Here is a 7,107-nt window from a genome sequence, read left to right as displayed (position 1 = left end):
AGAAGGTATGACTAGAGAGCAATGTCTACTTCAGAAGACTAAAGAGCATGATAGAATTTTTACCATTGTCATCAGATAGCCGAGAGAGCAGTTCAGGAATTTCCTAGGTACATAAGTGTAGTGACCATTCCTTGAATGTTTCATATCCAGCTGTGGATGGTATGGGGATTATTGCTATTTAATTCGTTTGCAGTGGGATCATTATAAGTTTTTTAAAAGTTGAAAAATCAGGATACTTAATGATAAATAAGTGTTTCCCTGAGCCCAACTACTACCACTTTTACCTTTTCCCTGAGGACTCTGCTTTGGCACAGTGTCCATTCTGATAATTTGTTCTCATGTTGTGGGTATTACTCCTGGAAGGCCCAAAAGAAAGGGGTTGGTTTGTAGAATAGCTCCAATTCTACAAAACAGACATCTCATTCCTTTTCAAAGTGCACTGTTTAATATAGTTCACTATGCTTTCTTATTAACTCTCATTATTGCTAAGTACGTCTGTCCCTCAGACTCTGGTAGTCATGTTTGCCCACATTTAGTTCCATTAACCTTGTTCTGGCCTTTACATATCCAAAGCTCTGATTTTTCTCCTTTACTACTAGAAAATTGTACAGATAATCTAATCTTAAATTTGTGAAAATGCCAGACATAAAAGCAATTACAAATTTTAGAAAGAGCTATGCACACATAAACTATTAGTGTGGCATTTCAAACTTACTGAAACCTACACACATCTGATCTGAGTAGATATTTTAAAAAGTAATAAACTAATCTAACATGAATAATTTTTTGAAATGCAGTATCTGGTTTTCCATGTAAATCATATTTGAGGCAGGGGAAGAAGGCATAATATGTTTTTCCTGCAATAAACCTTTATGAACCTCAAGATTTCTAAATTGCTGAAAGTTAATACACCTTGATCCTGTCTCTAGATAAGTTAGGGTAATTATAAGACAAAGTCAAGTTGGTGGGTTGTCTGTAAATAGGAGCATTTAATATAGCAGCCTGAGTGTCTATTGTCATCACCTAAAACCTCAGATTCTCTGTCATTGGGACTGCTTCTAGAATGTTTTCATTTTAATGATTTTTTTTTCCTCAAACAAAGTTAGATTTCTGCTTTCAAATTATGTAGGGAAACATTCTTAGCCAGTGTTTCTTTAAGTAAAGTTCTTACAGCTTGTCATTTGTGTCTGCTTAGTGTGTTTTAATCTGTGTTCATCCTTTTCATAGGGAAAGTTTTCATTGGTAGTTGTAATAATGGTCTCTAGCTCTGTCTTAGGGGAAAGTCCAGGAGACCAAATGAAATGGATGGAAACACTATGGATGGATAGTTAAATTTTTCAGCTTAATGGGACTTCCTTCCACCTATTTTGTTAAATGGCAAACACCCATGAGCCACTTCTCTCATCTATTAGAGACTGACTATAGTAACCAAATGATTGTATAAATACTTTCTTGAAGAAAACTGAAGAGCTAAGAGTAATCTGGCCCTATCTATTTAGTATATCGACACTGTGTCTTGTTAGCTCTGAGACAGCTGTTTTTAAAAGACTGGTGGCAAATCTTCCACTGAAATTGGAGTCTTCATTTGCTCGATGTCTCAATTCACTAGCAATGCAGAATGTAACTCTGTTAAGCCATCTTGCCAAATGGCAAATAAAATTCCAGAGGCCACAGCTTGCTGAGAAAAACACTTCTGTTTCACTCCAACTCCTTGTAGCTCAATAAAACAACTAAAAGCCCGGTAGAGGAAATTTTTAAAATATTGTGTTTTTTCTAGGACAAACCATCTGGCTTCCACCTTAATCAAGTCAGACACTTAGAATACAGATTGAATTCCAGCTTTGCTAATACTGGTGACTCCCTCCAGTATTTACTTTGGACCATGTAGTAAAATGCCTCTATTCTCAGCATTCAAAATCATCTCCATGCTTTTTCTGCTTAGCTTCAACTATCATATTGTCTGTTTACTCATTAAATAATCACTAACTGATGAAAATTTTATATTAATCAGCTTTTCTCTATTTGTGTGGTTTATTCTAACTTAAAAAGTAAAATTTGTCTGCACCTTTTTCTCTCGAGCAACTTGCAATGATAATCCCAGAAAAAAACTTCAAGTTAACTCACTGATTTTTATAGATTTGGAGGATGATTATGTTTTGTACCCAAACTGTACATGAGCCCTTTCATTTTATATTCTTTAAGAGCTCTGCTGCCTTTGATGTTAGTATTTATATTCAAAGGCAGTGATCATTTGTTCTTCAGCTTTTAACAAAACTACAAGAACAATTGTCAGGAAGAGAGTTGTATCCATTCAGTTATAAGTAGCATGACACTTCTTTTTTGCCTTTTCTGTCTAAAAACCTTAGAGAATTTTTTATTCTAATTTCTATATTAAAAGGAAAACCCTTAAAGAAAGGTGTTTACTTATACTGGTTACACTCTTCATGTTTTCTAGAATTCTGTTTTTTTTTTTTTTTTTACTTTATACACATTTGTAAATTAATTAAAGTAAATCTACTAAGTAGCTACATTATATATATAATTTCCAGTTCTAAGTTCTTCTTGTGTAATTGCTATGGAAAGCAAAGCCCCTCCCTTCCAATCAGCTAGGCCACTTTTGCTTATTCAAGAAGCCTCAGAAAGGTTTTCAGGGCCTAAATTCTAAAAAAAAGCTATAGGTCCTATTCTAAATTTAAGGCATACTTTTTAAAAAATCATCGTGTAAGAGGATATGACATGAACAGAGTCTCTCCTGCAAGATTAGCAAGGAGAGGAATAAGAAAAGGCATAAAATTACATGTGGTCATATCTCATATAAGACCCAAAGACAAATCTGGTATATAGTTTTAGGCTTGTAAAAAATTATAATTTGTGGTTTGTTCTCAATTATCCCTTACATTTTTGTTTTTAGAATCTTTTATCTTCCTGCGAAAAAATAGTGTATACTATGGACGTGGCTCTGTGGTCAATATTTAAAATATAATATTTTACTTACCTTTATGTGATTCTATGGGTATCTCTTATAATTGTATTTATTTTACATGTAAGAACTTTGGAAATCTTTTTAAATCTTTAAACCACTGGTAGCAAGCGGTAAAGCCAGGATCTTGAGCCAATCAGTTGGCTACAAAATAATTTTATTAATTATTAATTACATGTCTTCTGCCTTGTTTTTGGCTCACAAATATTCCCAGCAGAATTATAATTATTTGTCAACTAAAATAATTGAAAATGCTTTTACGAAGTTATAATCATAAAGAGTTCTATCAAAAGAGAGAGAGAACACTAATGTATGCATTCAAAAGTATTTGGGAATAAAGAATATTAAACGTCAACAATGAGATGATTGAAGAGAGAATAAAGTACAGAAAAAGTGATGTGTAAAGGTAGACTGCAACCCACTAGCAAATGCCAGGTCCGCCTAGATGTGAACTCTTCTTTGCGGGTAGAATTGGGCAAGACCATAACTCTAAATTTGGTTTATGAATAAATCAACATCTAGGGCAGGATAGCTTGCCTTGGCATTTACTACACAATCTATTTACAAACTAGATCAACAGACTATTTTTCAGGATAAAAGAGTGAATGGATGAATGAGCAGCATTTTTATTTCTGGTATATATCCAAGTTTCTATTAACATGTATGGCTTCACCTACTACAAATCTTCCTGCTGTTCCCTAAAAACGAAATGCCACATTGGTTATGAGACTATTGCTGGATAAACATAGTAAAGTTAAAAGGAAAAAAAAAAAGTTATTGCACAGTTTCAGATAGTATTTAGTTTAAATGGCTTTGCTGGGGCATTTCTTCTGAAAGAATACATTTCTTTTCAATTGTTAATTGTTAATTGATTATAACATTTTACTATCCTATGAAAAAGGTGTAATAAATGATTTAAAAACCCTATCATGCAAATGATGATGTCATTTGACAAGATATAAATTGATTTTAATAATTTTGAAATGTGAAAATTTCATAACAGGAGTAAAATAATTGCTTTTAGATTTTATTATATCTGTGTTATATGCATATCTGTGTATCATATCTGTGTTATATGTATATCTGTGTATTATATCTGTGTTATAACTGAAAAAGAGACTGCTTATCTAATATACTGGGCAATTATAAAGTCACCTGTAACTAAACACTGGAGCATAGTCTCAGGGTCTAATTATCTGATTTAGTATTTGCAATCTTTTTTTGTACTGTAATGATAGGTGAAAGACTACAGAAAAATTGTGAAGGATTAGATTGCAAAAAATACCATGCTTTTAACTTCTGATGGTAAGTACTGACTATCCTCTCTTTTGAGATTAAAAAATTAACTAAGGGCCGGGTGTGGCTCATGCTTGTAATCCTAGCACTCTGGGACTCTGAGGTGGGGGATCCCTTGAGCTCTGGAGTTGGAAACCAGCAGGAGTAAGAGCAAGACCCTATCGCTATTAAAAACAGTAAAATTATCTGGGTGTGTTATGGCCGGTGCCTGTAGTCCAAGCTACTTGGGAGGTTGAGGCAAAAGATCTCTTGAACCCAAGAGTTTAAGGTTGCTATGACCTAGGCTGATGCCATGGCACTCTGGCCTGGGCAACAAAGTAGGACATTGTCTTAAAAAAAAAAAAATAATAACTTAGCTATGTACTTTATTTGGCATGTGCCTAAACTCTGGATGTCATTCAGCTAATGACAGTGTACAGAGAGGAATCATCATACATGTACTTATCTTACTATTTGCTCATGTTGTACATACAAGCAACTTATAGTTTCTTCTAACAGCATTGATATTCACTAAGAGTTTGATTCACTCTGATGTCCTGGAATACATAGTTTTTTACACTGTATGATAGAAATGCTTTTCAATGGTATTGTGAGCTCCTTTGGGAGGAATTAACCCATTGACAGAATTTGAGATAGGGTAATTTGGCCCTTAAATTATGTTACAATTGTCTGACTGTAAGACTCTCTAGAAAGTTAAAGAAACCACATGTTTTCTAGATACCAACATTTTATGCACTATATTTGGTCTCTTTTTTAACTTGATAAAAAATGCCCTTTATTTTTTATTTAATACTACAGCGACAAAATAATTCTGAGGTCCATGGAAACATTCTGGTACTGTTAATATATAGCCCATAGTTTAAATTATTTATAAAGCCACTAAGAATTTATTTAGAGCAGAGGTAATTGATTTTATAGGGTGGCCTGTTTAAATGTTATCATTTGTAAACCTCGGGCAACATTTCACACTGGTAATGTACCATGCCTTTAGGCTAACGACATTGCTTTTAATACCGTCTAATAATAAAACCTAGGTACATGTAGACCTTTGTCAGGGAACAAGATCCTGTATATGAAGTCCTGATTATTAATTTTAATAATGTCACTTTTATAGAACCTAATTATAAATGACCTTTTATTTAGGAATTAATTATCTTATGCTTTGGCATTTTTGTGTTTGTTTTTATTTGCCTCTGCTACTACTAAATGTTGATGGTTGCCTGCATTGGTTCAATATTCTTGTAAGAATGTGAGAACAGCCTCGTACAAAGCTGAATGGCATATAAGTATCCCAATGAGAATAAGCAGCACATTGGCTAAGGGCTAGGGAACAACAGGATTCTTTGTGATTCTGCCACTTAGAATACATGAACTATAGTGAAACAGGGACATCTGGTGTAGAACAACGATGCAAACCTTAGAGCAGAAACAAGAAAACTAAGATGTCTTAAAATTATATTTAGATTTGCTTACATTTTGTGCATATTGATGCACACAAATTTTACTCTCTCCAAAACATGAAACTCAAACTAATGTATGTATTCTAAAGTATTTGGGGATAAAATATAGAAAAAATGTTAAAAATGAGATGATTGAAGGATAAATACAAATATATATATATAATAATAATAAATTAACAATTGTAGAAAAAGTAGTATTTTTTAGTGTATTAACTATTGATTCTTTTTTTTATTTTCTGTATGTTTAGAAGTTTTCATAGTAAAATATTTGAAAGAAAATGAGACATAATGAATATACTTAAGACTAAAGTGAACTGCAGTTGGGAACACAGATAGTCAGGAATACCAGTACTAAACATAACTCCCATACAGAGGAAATGCTTCTTTAAAAATCAAATGATTGCTTATTAATTTGCCTGTTCATTTGTATATGATGTTTCTGTCTTAGCTGTTATTGTGTCTTCTGACATCACTTGGTAAACTAAGCTCACACTATTAAGTACTTTTCTGCCCTCAATAGCCTTTATATTTTTCCTCAGTAATAGCTAGAATGAATCCAAAACATAGGTGAAACAGTTGTATTTTTTTGCCTCTACAAGGAAAATATACCTAAGTTTGAGATTCTTTTGAGACTTTAGAATCTTCGATAATATTTTATAATTATTTAAGTTATCCTATATTGTGTCTAAGTAAATTCTTAGAATTATAAATGCCTGGAACATCAAAGAATGGTTTAATAATAATTTTTGTGGATATGTGCAATATGTGAAAAATATTTATTTCAAAGCATATGTATGCTGCAGAAAGCTTAACATTTATTAAAATGTAATGTAATCTCTAATGTTATATTTTTCCCCAAATTTGGGGGAACTTCCTGTTCTCCAAAACTGTGAGCAATAAATGTACATTTTTTATAAATTATCCATCAAAGGTATTTTTTATAGCAGGCAGAATAGACTAAGATAATACATAAATTATATTTTAATGTTTTATTTTTATTAATTTTTAATTAAAATCATAACTGTATACATTTATCCATATACAGTTGATTGATATAAATGCGGGATGCTTAAATCAAACTGACTAAAATCACTATCACCTCACTTATTTATTTTTGTGGTAATCCATTTAGAATTTACTCTTAGTTATTTTGAAATATACCCTTGCATTGTACACATTAAGTGAGATCCCACAAAATGCCCTTCCTTTAAGAAGTAACAAATATTGAGAGGATGTAGAGAAAAGGGACGCTTTATACATTGTTGGTGGGAATAGTATGTAAATTGATACAGGCATTACAGTAAGCAGTATGGAAGTCCCTCAGAGATTGAAATTGAAACTACTCTGTGATTTAGCAATCCCACTTCTGGC

This window comes from Nycticebus coucang, chromosome 16 (genome assembly GCF_027406575.1).
Source record: "Nycticebus coucang isolate mNycCou1 chromosome 16, mNycCou1.pri, whole genome shotgun sequence".
Classification (NCBI taxonomy): Eukaryota; Metazoa; Chordata; class Mammalia; order Primates; family Lorisidae; genus Nycticebus; species Nycticebus coucang.
This window is presented reverse-complemented; position numbering follows the sequence as displayed.